Here is a 23,969-nt window from a genome sequence, read left to right on the forward strand (position 1 = left end):
TCTATATTTCGTGCATGTATGATGATTATTCAATGTTTTTAGTTATCGATGATGATTAGTTAGATGGCTTATTATTTCATGTGCCTCTTATGGATACTTACCCCATACTGCATGTGTATGGTGTGCGTGTTGTTTTATTTATGTATGGTGTTTCTGATATGGTTAAGGAAGGGAGTCGTAGTCACCTGCTAGTCGGGATCTACACGATGCACCACTTCCTGCCATTGCCTGTTTAGCTTAGAATATTGTGTTTGTACATGCGTGGATTTTATGTAGGTTGCAGGTACCGGGTATCGACTTCCCTGAATTGTCAGGATGAGCGTACCCTATCGCACTGTCTCAATGGTAAGAGAGGGGAGATAAACTCTTAAGTCCAAATCCTTAACCCTTTAGCCAATTGTCCTAATTGATAATTAGGACTAGTATCTGAGTTAAGTGCCCTCCGAATGCATCAAATGATGTAAATTCGTGATTATAACCCTTTTGTTTGATTTGGTATGTATTTTTCTATGATGGGTTTTCGTATATTGCTTTATGAGTCCTTGGTGTATTTTCTATTAATTAAGTCTAATTAAAAAAAAAAAAAAAGATTAATTAATGATTTAATTTAATAAAGAATTATTATGATATCTTTATATTTAATTAATTAATTAATTAAATAAAAGAATTAAAGTTGGAAATTAAAGTTCAAGATATATTTAGAACAGGATAATATTTATTTAATTTAATAATAATATATTTGGAGTTCATTTTTAAATAAATGCTAAATATTATTGTTATTTAAATTAATTAAATATGTTATCAATTAAGTTCTAAAATAAATTAAAAAGTTGAAAGATATTAATTTATTAAGAATTCTAGATCGCATGACCTAAACATGAGTTAAATATAAGAATTAAATTAAAATATTAAATTATAAAAATTAATAATGTTATTTTAATTTCTTAAAAGTGCACATAAGATTTAAAGTAATAAATTAATTAAGAATTGAAGTCAAGTGAAATTTTAAATAAAGTTATTTAAAAATTCAACTTAATGTGCATGAAAGTTGAATGCAAAAGAATAAGAAAAGATAATAAAAGTTAGATTGGAGTTAACTGAATTGTGCAAAGAGTCTTCTCGGGTAAACGCACAATTAGTGCCCCGATTTGAGGAGAAATTGCTTATCACAACTTTGGGGGTTCATTTTTGAGAGAGACGAATTTGGACGGGAATTTTTGGGGAGACAGCTTTTGGAAGAAAATTTCAGAAGGCGAATTCTAAAGAAGATTTTCAGAAGAAGGATATTGAAGAGGAGCGAATTCTCGTACAGCTTTCGAAGATTGCATAATAGCATCAGATTGAGGTAGGGTCTTGTGTTTGATCATGGGTTGAATTATGCAATTTGATAATCTTGTCTTCTTCGTGCTTGTGGATTATCAATCCGAATTGTCTGGATTTCACTGTTTGATTCTTTCGCTCTCTTATGAACCTTATGATACTATATTGTATTTCACCTATATAATAGAATTGGAAGAATAATCAATTTGAAACCCTTGTTTCTAGATTAAGGAATTATTGTATTTAATTTGGGTGGGATCTGCTATTAAAATAAATAAATAAATAAATAAAATAAAGAGAATTGTTTAATAAATTTTGTTTATTTGTAATATTTTGTTACATAAATAAATAGAATTCTTTTAAAAATTTTTTTTGTTAATATTATAAAAAAAAAAGTTTTTTATATTTAAAAAAATAAATAAATAAAAAAAATAAAATATAGTTGGTGGGGGAATTACCCCCACCCGTGCCTTTTTAGATGGCAGGCCGACTGCTGTGCAGTCGTACCTGCTGATGCAGGCCGACTGCTGTGCAGTCGTACCTACTGATGCAGGCCGACTGCGGCAGCAGTCGTGCACTGCAACATTAAAGGGCAGGCCGACTGCTATGCAATCGTACTTGCTAACGCAGGCCGACTGCGGCAGCAGTCGTGCGCTGCAACCCTGCATGGAGTCAGCGATTTAAAAATCGCTAGGTGATGTGATTTCTATATTATTTTATAATGTTATTAATAAATTGTATTATAATAATTTTATAATAATAATTTTATTATTATTTTTATAATAATTTTATTATTATTTTTATAATAAATTTTTTTATATAATAAATAATTGGAGGATTAAACTCAAAATTTTAGTTGTTAGTTAATTAAGTTAATTAACTATTTATATGTATATAAATATAAAATTGAGGAAATTGTTAATGATTATTGATTACGTAATTAATAATTATTAGATAATTATTAATTCAAATATGTATATGAAAATTGGAATTGATTTAAGCTATTGGTAAATAGTTTTTAAATAAAATAGGTATATTTAGCTTTTAGAACTTCGATTTTTAAATGGGTTTTGGATTTATTTATTTATTATTTAATAATCAAATATTATTATTATTTAATAATCAAATATTATTATTATTTAATAAATGAAGAAATGATTATTATTACTTTTAAGTTGCGTTATAATTAATTATGAGAACAGGTTAATTCTTTTGGATCCCTTGGCGGGGCGTTACAGAAATTAGAAAGGGGTTACAAATTACAATTTACAAAGTTACAGCGCAACAAAGTTACGGATTCTTAATTTCTAGGTTGAGGATTGTGGTCCGAGGAAAGCAACAAACTACAATCTCTAGACTCTCAGCTCTCTGCAAAAATCAAAACTAAGGGCAACATAAACGTGAACCGGTAAGTGTAACTACTAAAATCCTGAAAATTTACGTCCCGCGTTTTAAATTTTACAACTTTACTGTTTATATTATATAAAAAAATTTAGTCTGTAAGGTTTTAATTTTGGATCACTCCTGTAGGCTTGTAGCTGTGTTTAAATATTTACCATGATGGGAAAAACAAATACCAAGAATAACATGGGCAAAATAATAGAATTCCAGAATATGCTTAAAACACTAGGTTTCAGTGATTTATTCCATGATTTACATGATTCTGTTATTCATGGAAATAAGGGTATAATGAAGATAAGATTTGCACTTGAAAACAAGTGGAACGATCCAAATAAGGCTACAAAATTTTGTTCATTTAACCCTAGTGTAAATGCAACTGCAAATAAAAATTGCACCGTGGCTAGCTGGGTCGGCACACATGGTGTTACCTCAAGTATTCCCTTGCCCAGAAATTGTTATGCTCTGTGCCAAAAATTATGATGAAAATAGAAAAGCAATTGTGAATAAAATTACTTAGGAGGAAATTTTGTCCATAACTGAGAGTGAATTTGCTAGTTTGTTGAACCTAGGGTTTCAACAACAACGGTCAAACATACATATTGACCTGGGAAAGCTGGCAGATGATTATGAAAAATTAGATGCAAAGCAGAGAGATTCTTATATCAGAGGAATAACAAGCGGTTGTAGGCTGAGTCCAAATCACATGCCTCCTTATGATTTTGAATTTTTTGTGCCATGGGCACAGGATAGTATTTCCTTGCTAGCATTTTTTTTGGGATTGGATAGTAACAAACAAGTGGATGCCAACATTCTTGAAATGCTTTATCCTATTCATTTTAAAAAAAACTAGTAAGATATCATTTTATTGAGCACATTGTTCGTTGCATGCAAGATCAATTACTAATGATTCAAAGAGGTTCAGAGAAGACATTTAGATTCACAACCTACTTGTGCTATCTTCTCCTAGCAAAGCATCGTGCATTATTTGAGGCAAACAAGCTTTGGAGTCAGACTCAAGGCCAAAATCCAATATATGAGTGGACATCTCAGATAAGGATGATTGATAACAGAAGGAACTATAACAATTTTGTAGACTTCTTTTTGGCACCAATGCACCATAAAATTATAGGCACTCCAATGCCTAGATTGCCTGTTACTTGTAGAAATTGCATTCAACTCGGAAGTGAACTACAATTGGCTGACTGGTACTTAATGGAAGAGTACACTGTGTTAAGGTTTTACGGTTCATGGGTAGAACCCTACAAACTTCCAATACATGTAATAGAGAGAGCATTTGCATTGGAATATGCACCACAAATGGAGAGCACAGATGTACTCTTTCATGGTCAGCAAAAGAAAATGATATTTCCTACCTTGCCATTCTCCTTTGGAGGGTTCACATTTGAGAGAAGAGGATTCAAAGTGGCAGAAGCTTTTTTTTCAATTTTTTGATTTGATGTTGACAGTCACTGGCAGTATGATCCACTGAACATAATTGGAGCAAGTCTTAAGGGCATTGGGACTTCTACAAGCAAATATCAACATGAAAGTATGCCTTTGATTGAAACTTTTAAAAACATGGACTCTTGGGAGGAGGTCAAAAAACAGATGGAGAAATATGCTGCTGAAAATAATATGTCAATACAGGAATTGTCATGACAAATAATGGCATTGCACAAATAGAAAGGAAAAGTGCAAGGCATGACATCGTCCAATTTCTACAAGAAAGTTGATAAACCATCTACAAAACCTATTCCAAAAGAGCTAATGAATGATTGTATAGATGCTGGATGGATTCGAAGCAAAATTTCTCAATTTTGGGAAATGAGGAAGAATCTGTTAGAATTCTTTAGAATAACTAAGAGGAGGGGTGAATCAGTTATTCAAGGTCCAAAATTCCCTATTAATACCTTTTTACTACTTTTAATGAATCCATACACTTTTCATCCATCCAATACTTAAATCAATCATATAAACAAGTTAAAGTAAATCAATATGCAATGATAAAACATCCAAAATCAACACATGACACAATGATTTACGTGGAATCCCAATTTGGGAAAAACCACCAGTAACATGCTACTTGATTTTCACTCTTTTGAAGTGATGCCTTGTTAAAAGCCTTCCCTGTTAAAGGCTTACAACACACTGTTAAATGTGACCTTGTTAGAGGATTTCACCAAACTGTTAGGAATGGGCCTGGTAAAAGGTCTTTAGAACTTTCACTTGGGATGTCACCCTGTTAAAGGATTTATCTTATGGCTATTAAACCAACCTAAGTCCATAGGATTTAAACTTACTGTTACAATTGCTAGAAAGTAACGATAATGGTCTTTTGATCTGATATAACTTACAACATACTTTGCAGGTTTCAGATCACACTTTCAATTCAATCCTTATACTTGGCTTCAATCACTTCAGCTTTGACTACTTGTCTCCCTCTCAAGCTTTGTCTCCTTGAGTCTTCTTACTCATTCTGCCAATGCAATCATCCTTGTGGTCGTCTATTCAAACAGAGTTCCTGTGCTTTCTTCTCCTTAGCACATTCTACAACACTTCATGCTTTTATGCTTGACCACCTCTCTCTCTCTCTCTATTTTTTTTATTAACTTATGTCTTCTTAAATAGGAGTCTAATTTTCCTTTACCGCTCAATTCTCCCTCTCCAATTTTAGGGCTTCAAAATGGATTAGGTAGGATAAAATGTATCTACCCCATATCTTGTTCTCTTCTAGAAAATTTTCCAGTTATATCCTTAAAAGAAAAAATGTTCTACATGGTGTTCTGTGCCACCAGCTCATCATTCTTATCTTCCTTTTAATTCAAAAATTTCTAGATAACAACCTTGTCGGCTTAGATCTGGCGAATCTTTGATTTCCAAAATAATGCAGCAACTCGGCATTATTGATTTACTGGTGCTTGACACCTCTGTGTTACTCGGCACTTGGTTTTGCTTGGCACTTGATTCTGCTTGGCACTTGGTTCTGCTCGGCACTTGATAAACTTTGTGTCACTTGGCATCTTAACTTGCTTGGCATCTGAAGTTTACTCGGCATTAACTAGAAATTTACTCGGCTCTTACTAGCTTGCTCGGCTCCTTCTCTCTAATGAACTTAGTTTGAGCTTTACAAAAGGCTTAGCTAAAACCTTAAATCTTTGATATCTTTCAATGTGCCCATTCTTTGTGTCTTATAGTATTCCATCAAATACACTTTTTCATCAATGGCTTAGTTGATCCTTGTACTTCATTACAACATTATAACTTCAACCTTTCTCTAGGCATTCTAGTTACATCTTATTGATTGCCTCCACCTTGACAATCAACTAATTGATAGTATTTGGATCACTAAAGCAATTGACATTCCTGCAAGTAGCAAGTTTGACATCAATGACAAAACAATGATTGAGGACATTCTTTACCAGTTCCATATATTATTCCAACAAATTTTCTTATGATCATTTCGATCATTTCCAATAATCTCCCTCTTTGTCATTGATGGCAAACCAAATTGATCAATTGATCAACTTAGTTACCACCAAGATTATATACGTTGTCTTGCTGTATGTTTACTACTGATCTCATATATCTCCCTCTTTCATATATATATTTCCTTCTTTTCTTTGTATTGATCAGTTTTCTGCATATTTCTCCCTCTTTGACATAAATGCCAACGATGCAACATCGTTATCATGCAAAATATAAGCTTTGGCTTCTTGTTGATTTTCTCCCTCTGTCACCATGCTTGTGATTGATTTAGAGTTTCTGCTTCTGCTGCCATCCTTTGCATCAACCTGCTAATATTTCAATGATTTATTCCTGTTGATGCAAGGTAGCTTCCATGTTGCCTTAAACTACTTGAGTTAGGGGTATGACCCCCAACTTGCCTCTAAGATATTCATAGGCATCCTTGGGCAATGGTTTGGTGAAGATATCTGCAGTTTTTTCCTTTGTGTGAATGTATTCCAACTTCACTTGTTTGTCTTCTACCGATTCTCTGACATAATGATACCTGATTGCAATATGCTTGGTTTTTGCATGCATCACTGGATTTTTGGATATGTTAATAGCACTTGTATTATCACAATACAATATCATAGGTTTTATTACTTCTTCTTTCATTCCATTCAATAGATGTGTGAGCCATACAATGTTTGTGCAATTGACTGTAGCTGCCACATATTTTGACTCTGCAGTGGACTATGATGTACATGTTTGTTTCTTGCTAGTCCAGGTAACCAGCCTTTTGCCTAGAAATAATGCACCTCCACTTGTGTTTTTTTTGTCATCAATGTTTCTTCCCCAGTCTGCATGTATATAAGCATTGAGCTCAAATTTCCCATTATTTTTGTAGTATAGACCAAAGTCATCAGTTCCTTTGAGATATCTCATTATTCTTTTTACTGCTATGAGATGATTTTCTTTAGGATTAGCAGAGAACCTAGCCACTATTCCAACTGCTAATGCTATGTCTGGTCTACTATGTACAACATATTGTAGTTTTCCAATCATGGATTTGTACATTGTTTGATTAACTTCAGCTAACTCATCATTTTTGGATAGCTTATTTCCTGTTGCCATTGGTGTGCTGATTGGTTTGGATCCCTCCAATCCAAATGTTTTAAAAACTTCTTTGATGTATTTTGATTGTGTAACAAATATTCCATGTTTGAGTTGGTGTACTTGCAATCAAACAAAAAATTTGATTTCTCCAAACATAGACATCTCAAATTCATGTTTCATTTTGTCAGCAAAGCCTTTGCAAAGTACTTCCTTACCTCAAAACACTATGTCATCCACAAAGATTTCAGATACAATGATGTCGTTACCTTCTTCTGCTTTGATGTACATGTTTCTGTTATCATTAGTTCTTTCAAATCCAATTTGCACTAGATACTTGTGAAGTCTCTCCTACCATGCTCTAGGTGCTTGTTTCAAACCATAGAGTGCTTTATGTAACTTACACACCATATCCTTGTTGTTTTCATCAACAAATCCTTCTAATTGTTCAATGTAGACTTCTTCTTCTAGTACACTATTTAAGAAAGCAAATTTTACATCCATCTGATAGACTTTAAAATCTTTGTAAGCAGCATATGCAAGTAAAGTTCTTACAGCTTCCATTCTAGCAACAGGAGCGAATGTTTCTCCATAGTCTATTCCTTCTTCTTGAGCATAACCCTTACATACTAGTCTAGCTTTGTTTTTTGTAATCTCACCATTCTCAGCTAGTTTGTTTCTGAATACCCATTTGGTGCCAATCACATTCTTTTCAGTTGGTCTGGGAACCAAACTTCAAGTTTTGTTTTTTCTTATTTGATCAATTTCTTCTTCCATAGCTTTATACCAGTCATCATCTTGTAATGCACCATATACTATTTTGGGTTCAGATTTGCTGATCAGACATGATTCATGTCTTAGTCTGTTCCTTGTCATTGGTCTTGCATCTTTGTCACCAATTATTTGTTCAGCAGGGTGATGTCTTTTTACATATTTGGATAATCTTAGCTCTATCCTTGTTTCCATGTTTGATCTTTCAGATTCAGGATCACTATGCACTTCGTTGTCAGGTTGTTCTTTATCATGTATGCTATCTTCAGAATCAGATTGTGCATTTTCTTCATTCTGCAACTCAGCTTCTGAATGCAACTCGACATTCACTGGTTGTGACTCGGCTAAAACTGACATTTGTTGTTGATTTTGAATTTGATTGACATCATCCTTATCAACAATCATTCCTTCATAAGAATACACAAAGGTTCTGTACTCTTCCATTTTCTTTGGTTTTTCAACTTGGACTTTTGTGTGCTCATAAAAAATTACATTTGCACTTTCCACAATTTTGTTAGTGTTAATATTCAAACACTTATATGCCTTACTTCTAGTGGAGTAACCAAGATATATGTCTTCATCACTTTTTGCATCAAAATTTCCATTTCTAACATCTTTAAGGATAAAGCATTTGCAACCAAACACTTTGAAATGTTTTACATTGGGTGAGTGACCATACCATAATTCAAAAGGTGTTGTATTTGTACCTTTCTTGACTTGTACTTAGTTCAGTGTATGAACAACTACACTTACATCTTCTCTCCAATATTTTAGAGCAACATTCTTTTTCATCATTAATGTTCTGGCATAGTCAATCATAGATCTGTTTCTTCTTTCAGCAATTCCATTTTGTGGAGGAGTTCTAGGAGCTGACGTTTGTCTTTTGATTCCTTTGTCATTATAGAATATCTCAAATTCATTTGATGTAAATTCACCACCTCTATCTGATCTTAGGCATTTCAAGCTTTTTTCAGTTTCTTTTTCAACTCTAGCCACACAACACTTAAACATTTGAAAAGCATCAGATTTTTGTTTTAAGAACATAACAGTCATCATCCTGGAATAGTCATCAACAAATAGCATTATGTATTTATCTCCTCTATAGCTTTGTATTTCCATTGGACCACATAAGTCAGTGTGAACTAACTCAAGTATCTCTTTAGATGTATAGTTTTTGCTTTTAAAACTTGACTTTGTCATCTTTCTTAGCTAACATTGTTTGCACATGATATTATCAGGCTTCTTCAATTTTGGTAAACCTCTAACTTTCTTCATTTTACTGATGTTGACTAGATTGTCAAAGTTGACATGACATAATCTTCTATGCCATAACCATTCATCATCAAATTTTGCAAATAAACAAGAAACATCATCCATATCAAGGTAAAACAAATTACTCTTTGTTTGATCTCCTTTTCCTATCAGTTTACCATCAGTATCATAGATTTTTGCAATTTTGTTTCCAAATTCCACTTTGCAGCCTATATTGCTTAACTGTGAGACACTCAGTAAATTGTAGTTTAATCCTTCAACATAGTATGCATTGTCACATGAAATTTGTTTTGTGAGCTTAATGGAACCTTTTCCTTTGATTTGACATGGAGCATCATTACCAAATCTAACACTATTTCCATCATACTGAGTAAAGTTAATAAACTTACTTTTGTCTCCTGTCATGTGATGTGAGCATCCACTGTCTATGATCCATCTGTCATTCTTGTTTATACATGTTACCAGTGCTGTGGTCTCTTCTTCATCAGATTGGTCCTTCATAGCTACATAAACAACTTCATCATCATTATCATCAGCATTTTCTTCAACAATATAACACTTCTTACCTTTTTCTTTGTAATCTCTCTTATCATCATCTCTTCTATTCTTGTATTTGTTGCCTTCCTTGGAATACTTTTTCTGTGGACACCTTGCAGCAATATGACCTACTTCATTGCAATTGAAGCAAATGATAGGCATCTTACCTTTGAATTTTCCTTTGCCCCTGTGAAATCTTCTAGCAAGAAATGCTTCCAATTGTTCCACATCTTCCTCATCATTGCTACTGTCAATGGATACATACTTCATTTTTCTTCCTTTCTTTGATTTCACCTTTTCGGTATCTTTCAGGGATAACTTTGCCTTAAAATCAGATTCAACATTTCTAGGTTTGTAGTTGTCAAAGTTGGATAACTCAAATGCAGTGAGTCTACCTATTATACCTTCAAAACTTAGATTATTTCCTGGTATACATCTTAGCTCTTGTATTGCTGATACTCTAACAGCATAGATAGGGAGCAAGGTTCTTAAGAACCTACTATTAATAGTATCTTCATCCAGTTGACCACTCAAGCATCTTATTGCACTTACCACTTCCTTTATTCCCTCACCATATTAAGCAACATTCTCATTTTCTTCCATTTTGATGTCATCAAATTTTCCTTTGAGACTTTCTCTTTTTTCTCTTTGTACATTCTGATCTCCTCCATAGATGTTTGATAGGGCTTTCCACATTTTGTATGCGAAGTCACATCCTTTGATATCATCAAATTCAGCATAGCTGAGTGTAGAGGCAATTTCCAACATTGTCTGATTGTGTTCTTGCTTGTTTTTCATGTCTTCAGCAGTAGGAGCACCTGTTGGATCTACATGTTCAGTAACAATTGAATTTTGGGCATAATCTCCTATGGATCCAAGATGTAGCTTCATCAAACTTTTTCATGCAACAAAGTTGTCTTTTTTGATCTTGGGAACTTCTTCTTTGCCATTTTGATCTTTTCTGCTTGTAGTCCCTTTAAACTGAATCAACAGTTAGCTCTGATACCAATTGTTAGAATTCTTTAGAATAACTAAGAAGGGGGGTGAATCAGTTATTCAAGGTCCAAAATTCCCTATTAATACCTTTTTACTACTTTTAATGAATCCATACACTTTTCATCCATCCAATACTTAAATCAATCATATAAGCAAGTTACAGTAAATCAATATGCAATGATAAAACATCCAAAATCAACACATGACACAATGATTTATGTGGAAACCCAATTTGGAAAAAACCACCAGTAACATGCTACTTGATTTTCACTCTTTTGAAGTGATGCCCTATTAAAAGCCTGCCCTATTAAAGGCTTACAACACACTGTTAAATGTGACCTTGTTAGAGGATTTCACCAAACTGTTAGGAATGGGCCTAGTAAAAGGTCTTTATAACATTCATTTGGAATGTCACCCTATTAAAAGATTTATCTTATGGCTATTAAACCAACCTAAGTCCATAGGATTTAAACTTACTATTACAATTGCTAGAAAGTAACGATAATGGTCTTTTGATTTGATATAACTTACAACATACTTTGCAAGTTTTAGATCACACTTTCAATTCAATCCTTATGCTTGGCTTCAATCACTTTAGCTCTAACTTCTTGTCTCCCTCTCAAGCTTTGTCTCCTTGAGTCTTCTTACTCATTCTGCCAATGCAATCATCCTTGTGGTCGTCTATTCAAATAGAGTTCCTATGCTTTCTTCTCCTTAGCACATTCTACAACACTTCATGCTTTTATGCTTGACCACCTCTCTCTCTCTCTCTATTTTTTTATTAACTTATCTCTTCTTAAATAGGAGTCTGATTTGCCTTTGTCGCTCAATTCTCCCTCTCCAATTTTAGGGCTTCAAAATGGATTAGGTAGGATAAAATGTATCTACCCCATATCTTGTTCTCTTCTAGAAAATTTTCTAGTTATATCCTTAAAAGAAAAAATGTTCTACATGGTGTTCTGTGCCACCGGCTCATCATTCTTATCTTCCTTTTAATTCACAAATTTCTAGATAACAACCTTGTTGGCTTAGATCTAGCGAATCTTCGCTTTCCAAAATAATGCAACAACTCAGCATTATTGAGTTATTGGTGCTCGGTAGCTCTGTGTTAGTCGGCACCTATACCTGCTTGACACTTGGTTCTGCTCGGCACTTGGTTCTTCTTGGCACTTGGTTCTACTCGGCACTTGATTCTGCTCAGCACTTGGTTCTGCTTAGCACTTGATAAACTCTGTGTCACTCGACATCTTAACTTGCTCAACATCTGAAGTTTACTTGGCATCTAAAGTTTACTCAGCATTAACTAGAAATTTATTCGGCTCTTACTAGCTTTCTCGGCTCCTTCTCTCTAATGAACTTAGTTTGAGCTTTACAAAAGACTTAGCTAAAACCTTAAATCTTTGATATGTTTCAGTGTGTCCATTCTTTGTATCTTATAGTATTCCATCAAATACACTTTTTCATCAATGGATTAGCTGATCCTTGTACTTCATTACAACATTATAACTTCAACCTTTCTCTAGGCATTCTAGTTACATCTTATTGATTGCCTCCACCTTGACAATCAACTAATTGATAGTATTTGGATCACTAAAGAAATTGTCATTCCTGCAAGTAGAAAGTTTGACATCAATGACAAAACAATGATTGAGGACATTCTTTACCAGTTCCATATATTATTCCAACAAATTTTCTTATGATCATTTCAATCATTTCCAATAGAATCTCCGTGAGCAAAAGACCTCTTTAGATCATGATGAGGCTGAAGAGGATAGAATATTTGACGAATTGTGGAATAAGGAGCATCCAACTGAAGCACATTACAGTGATACTGATGATGATGATTACGATGACTAGGATTCTTTGAATCCCTCATCTAGTACACAAATTCATAGAGGAGTTGATGCATCCACCAAACTTCTATATAGAAAAGGGGCAAAAATTGTAGAAAAAATGGGCTACGAAGGTTTTGGTAATCTGGGTCCCAGTGGAGAAGGGGTTTGGTTACCACCTCAACCACTAGCTGTAGCACCAAAATATGGTCAGAATCCAGGCCTTGGGCATGGAGATCAATCATCAACTCAGTCAATTCCATCCACGTTGGATTCATCTCAGTTAATTAAATTTGTTCCTTCTTCATTTACAGTTCCACTTCCAAGCACTCAGATTCAATCTGAATCAATTGTCACTCCCACAGCTATAGATATCATGGGTACAACTACAACTAGTGGTCCAAAAAGGACATTGTATATAGATGCAAAAAAAATTGGTCCCAGAGATCAAGAAAGTGTAAAGAAGCAGAAGGTTATGACAAGTATTAGTAGTACTACTAGTACAACAACGCCAATGGTGACTGTGAGTCCAAAAAAACTAGAAGAAGTTCATGCTTTATTTTGGCCAAAGCTCACCAAGATGAACAATAAAACAACAAAATTGATATCTCTTGGTTTACCGAGTCCTAGACCTAATTTCTCAACAAAAGGTTTCATTGGAAGAGAAGTTTACAAACAAAAGTTGGAGGACCAAGTAACCTCTAATTTAGGCAACCTTCCTTAGAAAAAAACTCATGAAGGCATTGCAAAGTGCATCAAAACATTCACAAATTTGCATGCACTAGTGGAACGAACATTTCTTGAAACTCGCTCTTCCAAGTATGGAATGCTGATGAGAATGCAGGTCATTTACCATAACATCAAAATTTTTTCGCTTCCAACTGAAGAAGCATGGAGCATACTACAAAAACTTATAGTCTATATGGGAAAGTAATTTCAGTTTCAATCATCTCGATATCTTTACTATATATGAATATCTTTCATATTATCCTACATACTATAGTCTAGAATCTAGAATTGAGTTTAAAGTAACAAGTTTGAACTTTGTTTTTTAACAGGATCAATGTTGCAGTCTTGCAGATGCTACTGCCTATGCTAAAATTGCTAATTTACTAAATCAGCCTGTCAAGTGCAGAAATGTACAACTAAAGTTGTAGAGATCTTTTAGACTTGTAGATGTCTTACTGATTTAGATTTTGAGACTTCACATTATGCAAATCGACCTGAAGCTGTTGTTGCTCCCTTTTTTCTATAAAAGGGAATTCAGGGTCATTGGCTTACAAGAATTGTACCATATTAGCTGAATATTGCAAATGAAAACCATTGATAATTATTTATTGTGGAATTGAATCTATGATTCTATCTAATAATACTCTTTGTTCTCAAATTTTAATGATGAAACATAATACATTCTAATTTCTTGCTTTTCTAAAATGAACATTGAATGATAGTATATCATATAGTAGTTAATATGTTCAAAAAATACTAATTGGTTGCCACTGCTAATTTAGCAGAAATTTCCTAAATTTTCCAATTCATCTCTATGTCATCATCATCATCCAATTCTGGTAGTCCAGTTGCTTCATTGTTCTCTTCATTTTCGTTTGTGTCTTCTTCAACTTCAAGTTCACTCTGACCTCCGCTTCTATGACTTAGACTCCCAATCCCATGGCCAGTGCCACTGCCAACTGTACTTGTCCCACTTGCAGTCACTGTAGGAGATTGGTTAATGGTGTTGCCTAGTCTCACCTTTCTTCTTTTGCATCTTTTCTTCTAGATTTCCATTGCTTTTTTAAAAGGAAAAGTATTGACATTATACCTAGATGTGTATACCCTCAAGCATGATTCCAAATTCTTTTCTAGTTTGTTTCTTAGCTTTGATTTTAGGAAGCTCAAAGCACTAAAAACTCTCTCATCCTCGACTAAACCCAATATCATGGTTTGACATAGATCAGCAAGCTTGAAGTACTCTAAAATTTCTTCACGCGACAATGTGCTCTGTTTTAGTTCTGTCCAAAGCTTTGTTGCCGAGCCCTCTTCATGTGGGTTACACATTAATTGATATTGATGCTTCATGGTCCTTGCAAAGGTGCCTGATTGCTGTTTAAGAATACCCTCATCTAATATTCTATTGATAGTCACTCCATTGAATTATATAGATTTGCAAAATTCCTTTCTCAAAATAAATAGCCTTCTACGATAATCTTCCTTATTGTTGAAGGACCAATATTAAGGAAACACAATTGCCATGGCTTCAAGAAGTTGATCATATGGGAATCATGATATTATTTCAGAGAAAACTCTATAGACTATGTCCCTTGCAGTAGATGCTATAGACTTGATGATTTTGGTAAACTCTTCCCTTATAACTCTTGTAGCTCGCTTCTTTGGGGCACTGTAGTACATTGGTATCTGAAATCCCCTTACACAAACACATAAATCTCCATTTTCAACAATCTTTAAATAATTATCAGGATCATCCAAATCTGTTAATTTCTGCCAGTGATTAAATCTATTATCGAATAAATTTAGGTCAGTACGATAGAGACTATCGAGGGCTCAGCATGACATTTTACGCAACTGAGCATATTCTGCAATATACATGGCTCTTTGCTGGGATTTTTTCATAATTAACCTCATTTCTTCTAGCATGGGAAGAAGAGATGTCAAAGTCAAAAGTGTCTCTATATTGCTTAACCTCCGAAGCAGGTCGCCACATCTCTAATTTTTTGCATCGTCCCAATTTTCGTACATCAGTCCAATCAAAGATTGATATTTGGAAAATACTCGATGCACTGGTCCATCCAAAGAGATCCATCTGGTATCAACATCTTTTAGAAGCTTGTTTCCATCGGTAATTCCATCAGCAAAGTGTTGAAATTCCCTAAAACGCTTGGGACTTCGACAAAAATATGCATACAACTCTCTTACTAAATCTTCAACCTTTTTTATTGAAGGAAACTTCTTCACAACTCTAAAAGCAAGATTCATCCTATGGGCCATATAGTGAATGGCAACAACATATGGTGAACAAGAAGCTTGCATCTTTGTGCAAAGACCATTCCTTTGACCTTGCATTACTGAAGCTCCATCCGCTCCAACACAGACCAACTTCTTCGCTATTGTCAATTCATCCATAGCTCCATATTCAATTAAATTGCTCTTTACTAATTGAAATAAAGTTTCTGCTGTCGCATTGTTTCTCAATTTAGCAATAGATAGTAGATATGGTTGGCAGACAGTATTCTGTATAGTATAAACATGCATGCATACCCATGAAATATTATCTATTGTGGTAACTTTGTCTGAGGACAATGCAATAAAGCTTGACTCTTTTATTTTTCTTTGTAAATCCTCTATTTCAACCTGCACAATACAACTTGCCCATTCCCATCCACTATTTATCTACCAATGACTGACATGATAGTTAGGAACTTTTAGAAAGTGTAAAAAACCACTCATTTCTGGATAGTCTGTCATTGAACACCCTCTACTCAAAATATAGGAAACATTATTTAATTGAATAGCTTTTCCACGTTCTTCTACTTCACTTGCTTTTGCAAAAATAGCATTAATAGAACCTTGAACTTCACCAGGCTTCGTCTAAAATTTCTGAAACATATAATATTCTTCCACATTCCTTTTATGTTGACATTTCTTGTTTGTTTTATATCTTACCACTTTTATTTCCTTACCATCTATAGTTGAGGTTTCATAAATCTTACCAACATGTTTCTCTATGGTGTTTAGTTTAAGCTGCAACTGCTTTTCCTTTTTATATTTCCAACTAAAAATTGCACATCTACATTCTACTAGTGGCTCACCTACAATTGGATTGTCCACGGGCTCAATGAATGGATACTTTTCTACCCAATCAAATTTAAATCTCCTAGCGATCTCCCACTGATGATTAGTTTTTTCTTTCGATTTTCCTCTCCCTTTAGTGTCACTGTTACTATTAATTGCACCATCATCATCACCAAAGTCAATTGATTCATCCTGGTACTAGTTATTTACTAGATATTCTTCTTCAAGGTCATCTTCATTAGAGATATCAAGTTCTGCAACTTCATCACCAGATTTATTAGGCTCCCCAATTTGTGGAATGGACTCCTACGTAGGTTGAGATTGTATAGGCTCCTCTAATGATGTACCTTCCTTACTTTGACCAACACTATTGCGTCTACCCCTGCCAAAGTATGAAGATATATTTTTGCATTTCGTTGGCCTCTCTTGGACATCTCCACCTTCATTAGTCCTACTCCTCTTCCTATTTAAATTTGACTGTGACATCTCCATCAAATTAAGTCTGCAATAAAATACTATGGACTCGTAGTATTAGTCATTTTGGTTCTCTACTGATCGCAATACTATGAAGAAGGCTCCTTCATTTGGCATGTTTCAATAATGAAACTCATGTCTTATAGACAACTACAAATAAACCATTTTTATTTTGGCGAATGGGCCGACTGTTACATATGATAAGAACTAATATTTGGCAAAGTTCGCATAATTTCAAATAATCAAGTGGGTGAATAAGGTGGGAATTTGGGACCCCGTTGTGTGTGATGCATGGAAAATTGGGTCCTAGGAAAAATAAAAATTTCACATAGGAAAATGGGGCGAATGATGATCGTCAAAAGAGACACTCAATTAATTCCATGGTGAATAAGAGTAAACATTAAAGAGAAATATGGGCGAAGAACCTGACTACCAAACTAAAATTATGTAATAATAGTGGCAAACGTTCCGACCACTATATGAGTATTTTATAAAATTTGGGCGAACCGGTCAACTAGTATACGGTGTTTTTTTTTCGCCAATTTCTATAGCCCGATCGGGACATATTCACTAATTGGTAACTAATCACCACTAAAAAAATCCTTGGATTCAACCCTTTCCATTTAAAAATTTTGTATTCTTCCCTCAAGACTCTGCTATCAAAAAGTTTCTTGTAGGAATCCCTTCCCTCCATGTCACCTACTTCTCTTATCTTTCTTATATAGCAACATCTAATGTCTTGAATCATAAGAACTTTTGGTGGTATCATTAACAATGTACTAGATAGGTCTCCTTTGTATGCTATTTCTGGTATTTCTCAGAAAGGTGGTTGTCTTATATCATTACTTATCAATTGCACATTGAAAAAATCCTTCCCCTCTTTCCTAACACTTGCAGGCAAGCTAGATGCCATTTCAAATAACTAGGGTTTACAAAAATTTAAATAACATAACTTGTCAAAAGTGAAATACCTTTCCAATTTGGTGAATGTGTCGAGTTGTAGCTGAATCTAGTTCACAAATGATAGAATCTCCTTTTCCAATTCTCCTTCATATTTGGCAATAAATGCTCAACTATCCTAGGACTTCCCACTCATTCAACTAATACATGATTTTTAGTATGCTCAGATAACATAGAAATCTTAGACAATACTAACACAGTTCCATCACTAAACAATAACTATGAAACTTTTCATGCTTGACAACAACATGAAAACTAACAAAACTATAGATTTCTTCTAGGTTCTAACCAATATATTACATCTTTATTCATGCATATATAATCTTTCTAGATCTTAGATTCTTGAAACTAATGTTAATATTGTGAGTCCTCACCTGATCTGTCATAAGTGTAGATAATATATTTTCATTATAATACTTCTAATTCAATATTTTGATACACTTTTGAGACTATAGGGTTATGTCATTTTAATACCTGCATTTTGATGATCTGCACATTAGGACCTAATTGATATAATTAATGATCCATTTCATGTTCTAAATTATTTCAATTGCTTTGGTAGAAACTAAATTTGTAGAAATGCTTGAAATGTCAAATTATAATATTTAAATAGAAACTAGTGTTAAAGTATAGATTTTGATATGCAATAGAAGCTAATTTATGTGCCTAGTGACTTAATAGTCATGGATTTAATATTTCATCACTATGATAGAAAACAAGTTATAAGGTTGTTCATAATCTTATTTAGATTAGGTTAAGTAAAGATCAATATTGATATGTAGGAATTGAAATTTTAATTTTTCGAATATTCTACATTAGAAAAGGGAAAGTTAATTTGAAATAATGAAATAAGGGTGAGTGAGTAGCCGAGTTGGTGTGAAGGCGAGTTGTGAGGCATAGTGTTAGGCTAATGATCCCGGTGCTACGCATCAACTCCAGTTCGAGTCACACTAGGTTTACCACAAACCCTTTTAAGGGTGAGTGAGTAGCCGAGTTGGTGTGAAGGTGAGTCGTGAGGTGTAGTGTTAGGCTAATGATCCTGGTGCTACGCATCAACTCCGGTTCGAGTCACACTAGGTTTACCACAAACCCTTTTAAGGGTGAGTGAGTAGCCGAGTTGGTGTGAAGGCAAGTCGTGAGGTGTAGTGTTAGGCTAATGATCCCGGTGCTACGCATCAACTCTGGTTCGAGTCACACTAGGTTTACCACAAACCCTTTTAAGGGTGAGTGAGTAGCTAAGTTGGTGTGAAGGTGAGTCATGAGGCGTAGTGTTAGGCTAATGATCCCGATGCTACACATCAAATCTGGTTCGAGTCACACTAGGTTTACCACAAACCCTTTTAAGGGTGAGTGAGTAGCCGAGTTGGTGTGAAGGCGAGTCGTGAGGCATAGTGTTAGGCTAATGATCCCGGTGCTACGCATCAACTCTGGTTCAAGTCACACTAGGTTTACCACAAACCCTTTTAAGGGTGAGTGAGTAGTCGAGTTGGTGTGAAGGCGAGTCGTGAGGCGTAGTGTTAGGCTAATGATCCCGGTGCTACGCATCAACTCCGGTTCGAGTCACACTAGGTTTACCACAAACACTTTTAAGGGTGAGTGAGTAGCCGAGTTGGTGCGAAGGCGAGTCGTGAGGCATAGTGTTAGGCTAATGATCTCGATGCTACGCATCAACTCCAGTTCGAGTCACACTAGGTTTACCACAAACCCTTTTTAAGGGTGAGTGAGTAGCCGAGTTGGTGTGAAGGTGAGTCGTGAGGCGTAGTTTTAAGCTAATGATCCCAGTGCTACACATCAACTCCGGTTCGAGTCACACTAGGTTTACCACAAACCCTTTTAAGGGTGAGTGAGTAGCCGAGTTGGTGTGAAGGCGAGTCGTGAGGCGTAGTGTTAGGCTAATGATCCTGGTGCTATGCATCAACTCCGGTTCGAGTCACACTAGGTTTACCACAAACCCTTTGCCAATAGTGGCATGTTGTGATGGTTAAGTTGTTGCGTTGTTATCCTTGCCATCCAGTTTCAAATCTCATGGGGATGAGGTCCCCCGTTTGTGGCCTCACTGGTTCATAGCTCCAAGTCAAAGCGTTGGTGGTACCGTTGGGCGTGTCATGCCAGCACTACCGGTCACGTTAAAAAGTTTACCATGCGCATTTAAAAAAAAAAAAAAAAAAAAAAAGAAATAATGAAATACGCAAGCCTAATGTTGAATGGGATAATGATTTATTGCACATATTTATTTATTTCTTACATGATTTTCTTGGACTATTGATGCTTGAGTTTAGTGTGTAAGAATTTGACCATGGGTTTCTATGGGGAACCAAGGCTCAAGTGTATGTTAACATAACATAGCCAAGGTGAATCTTTGGAAGATTCAAAGCCTCATTGTGATGTATTTATTTTGTAAATGTGAGTTTCCATGTGTAGTAAATTTAAATTCATGAATACATTAAAGACATGTCATTATGAAGTGTGATGTGTTTTAATGTGTCACTTGAAGCTTGTGTTGTTCATGTAGAGATGAGATGTCATTCAGGGTTTGGCAAGAAGTAACCTAACCTAAACCTAACCCCAATGTAGTACCCAAGTTAACCTCATTGTGATGTATTTATTTTGTAAATGTGAGTTTCCATGTGTAGTAAATTTAAATTCATGAATACAATAGAGACATGTCATTATGAAGTGTGATGTTTTTTAATGTGTCACTTGAAGCTTGTGTTGTTGATGTGGAGATGAGATGTCATTCAGGGTTTGGCAAGAAGTAACCTAACCTAAACCTAACCCCAATGTAGTACCAAAGTTAACCTCACATGGAAAAATGTTATGAGAAGTCTTTATCAAGGGAAATTCGAATTCCAACTTCCTATTGACTTTTAAGGATCAAAAAGTGATCCTAGGGGGTTATTTTAGTGAAAAATAAGTACTCTCATGATAGTAATATGGGTTGGGTGTCTAAATTTAACCTATTGTAGGCCTAGATGACCTTGGGAACCCTCCAAACAAGACACTTTCAAACCAATTCGAAATTTGTGTTGTCCCATGAGTTTACCCCCACTTTTTCCATTTAGTCAAAGTAGCAATTTTATAGGGACAAGGGTGTAAGAAATAGTGCCTTGATGTTTTTGCAAAAATAAGATAGGCAAGAGTCTTTTTAGTGGACTTGGACAAACTAGTAGAGTGTCTACCCACTCTCTAACTTTATAGATACTTAGGATTTGGAATCTTGTAGGGAGCTCTTCTACAACTTTTTAATTTCATTTTGGAAAGGAATTCAAGGTTGATGTTTCTTTCCATGTAGTTAATTTCTTCCATTTTGAAGTTGAATCTTGGTATTGCATTTAGGTGCATGTAGGGTGGTGAAAATGACATTGTAAGGAAAATGTGTGGTATCATCTTGTAGCATGTTGTGTTGTGATAAAAATGAATTTTAGATTTTCATTGTTTTCTATTTTTGATTTTCCATGATTTTGTGTGTGAGTGTTGTTATGGGTGTGAGGGTTTCACTCACCCTTTTTGAAGGGAAGAGAATTCTAGGGTGAAGGGGTTATTTAGGCTTGAAAATGTATTGAGAACCTTGGAGTATGGGCTCCATTGTATGCCATAATCATTCATATCTTGTTGGGGGTGATATAGGAAGTATGATGTATAAAGGAAGTTTAAGGAGTATGGGCTCCAAGAGAGCAATAGTTGATGGTAGTGTGTTGGAGGATGATTGTGAAAGCCCCGAAAGGGCATGAAATTGATGTTTGGTGAAAACCCCAAAAGGGCATGAAATTTTTTTATTGCAGGTATTGTTTGATATGGAAAATATCCATTTAAAAAGCACACCTTCACCCTATGTTTATGGTTCCAATGGTGAACCATTGTGAAATATCCTTAAGATGGAATTGTTCAAATTTTGAGATGTAATATATATGCATCTACAAGATTGTATATGAAACCTGTTTTGAGCCTTGTTCCTCTAGCATGGGGGTGGTCTCTTTGCAGGCCTATGGTTGGGTGGAGAGTACCCATGGTCCTTTTTTTTTGTTGTTGTGTTATTTTGCAGGTTTTTAAAGGAAAGATCCTATGAGGAGATTAGGGTTTCACCTTCACAGTGCTAAAGAGTCAAGTGTTGTGAAGAGTCCAACATTTCCATGTCATCTTGTAATGTGTTGTGATATCAAATTTCCATTATTTTTTCCTTGTAATGTGAGAGGGGATTACTTTTGAATGTATATTGTTGTAGATGTGTAAAGAGAAATTTGGATATTGTCATACATATTTGTATTGTAAAATTCAATGCCATGTATTTAGTTGTGATGAAATGGAAAGGTTAACAATCATAATAGTCATGAATGGAATGTAAAAGAAACTCATTTTTATAAGATATGTTATTGTTTGATGCTCATGTAATGAACCTGCATTGTTTGTATCTTGTTCATATAAAGAAATCTCATGATTCCTTAGCTCAATAAGAAATTATCATTTCAAGTTTCATTAATTGATAGAATAGATTAACCTATTAGTTTATATTTGATCTTTTTTTAAAGAAACTTCATGTGCTAAGTAATTATTCAAGTGATTTTTAATGGATCCATTAAATTTAGTTTTTACATTGAAGTATCAAAATAGCATCAAAATAACGCCAAGCCAAGAGTCACAACAACATAGTTGCATAGAGAAAATAATTTCAAACAATACTAGAAAAAATAAATATAAGGGAAAACGCTATGGCAAACTAAAACTATAGTGTTGGGAGAGTGTTTTCCACTCTTTGAAAATTGTATGGGAAGTGGAAAATAATTCCCTTCCTATTATAGATCAATAAAATATTGAAAAGTATATTCTTTAAAATCTTTTGTAAAATATAAATAAATAAACTTGAAGCCATAAGATACTATTGTTACTCCCTGTGCACTAAATGGATTAATAACCTTTGAAAAGAAAAAGAAAAAAGAGACCAACTCATAAGAAGCCTGTGACTAGGACTGGTGCAAATATGTACAACTAACTTTATGTCATTATCATCCAAATAACATACATACATACATACATACATACATATACATATATATAAAATAATAATAATAATAATAATAATAACAATAAAAGTACCTACCCTACTAACAAATAAACATACATAATGATGGAAAAGTCAACATTCCTTTCGCCAAAACAAGCACAACACCCCATACCATAGTACCTAGGAAGAAGTGCTTAAAAAGGAAGCCAAATAAAAGTAAGAAGTTCTCCTTACATGTCACATGAGCCATGGAAAGAAAATTCACATGGGGTGGGGAAATGTTGGGTAGGGATGAACAATTATTAAGAAATTAGTTGTTAGGAAGATGGGGTAGTTAGTATAATAGTTAGGGAGAATTTTTTAATTTATTTTTTAAATAAAAATAAAAAGTTGTTTTCTTCTTTTGTTTTGGATGGTAGTGAGTAAAGGCTAGTAAAGTAGAACTTAATTTAAATATAGTAAGGAAATTATGTTGCCAGTAAAATAAAAAAATTATGGAAAGTTTACATTTTTGAATCAAACATTCAAGTTATAGATAAAGTATTAAAATTTAGGTTATGTTCTAGATAAAGTGTTAGAGATTTTGAATGGAAAGTTGTTTAGTGGAAGAGGGGTATGCATAGGTTTATTAGTAATCAAATTGGTTGTTAACTAAGCCAAGGTCATTAGTTGTAGGTAGGCTTACTTACTTTAGTATTAGGATTATTAAATTTAAATATTAATTAATGATAAAAGGATTTTAAATGATAATATATTGTACTAGTTGTTCAAAATTTATAATTAATAATTGATTTAATAATCTAGATATAAGTACTAGTTAGTAAGATACGATATGGTCGAAGTTAATAAACCAAAAAAAGGTAGCTCATTAAAATAGGTATATCTATAAGAAAAATAAAATAAAAAATAAAATGGATAAAATGATAAAATAAAATGGGATGGAATTGGCCTGAAAACGTAATGAACTAAGATCACTTTATAAGTGCAAAAATATATATGTTGAATCATGAAAGGTAAGAAAAATATTTAGAAAAAATATGTAT

Source organism: Cupressus sempervirens, chromosome 8 (assembly GCF_028749045.1).
Source record: "Cupressus sempervirens isolate cs-2001-9-10 chromosome 8, ASM2874904v1, whole genome shotgun sequence".
NCBI classification, from domain to species: Eukaryota; Viridiplantae; Streptophyta; class Pinopsida; order Cupressales; family Cupressaceae; genus Cupressus; species Cupressus sempervirens.